Genomic DNA, 367 nt, shown 5'->3' with positions numbered 1-367 from the left:
TTAAAACAAAAAAAACAAAAAACCACAAACCGTCTTCTCACCAATCCTTCAACCCATTTTTGATCTTTATTCGCTCTCGCCAAATGCCAAAAGCAGTGCCAGGCAAAAAAAAAATGGCACCCTCCAAAGGCACTCTCATCCATATGCCGTGTCGGGAGAGCATAAGACATTACATGCTAATATCATCAAGTCCATGTCCCCACAACGGCGGATTAAATAAATTATACATAAAAACAGATGATGTCAGATATGTCCCCGGTGGTTTGACAGGTCGGCGAAGTGGGAGTCAAAGTTTGGGTTAATAATCTCAGAATATTGGTTGGAATATTACTCATCTGTGCTGAGAAGTGACGTTAAAAATTTGTTT

Source organism: Penaeus monodon, chromosome 30 (assembly GCF_015228065.2).
Source record: "Penaeus monodon isolate SGIC_2016 chromosome 30, NSTDA_Pmon_1, whole genome shotgun sequence".
NCBI classification, from domain to species: domain Eukaryota; kingdom Metazoa; phylum Arthropoda; class Malacostraca; order Decapoda; family Penaeidae; genus Penaeus; species Penaeus monodon.
This window is presented reverse-complemented; position numbering follows the sequence as displayed.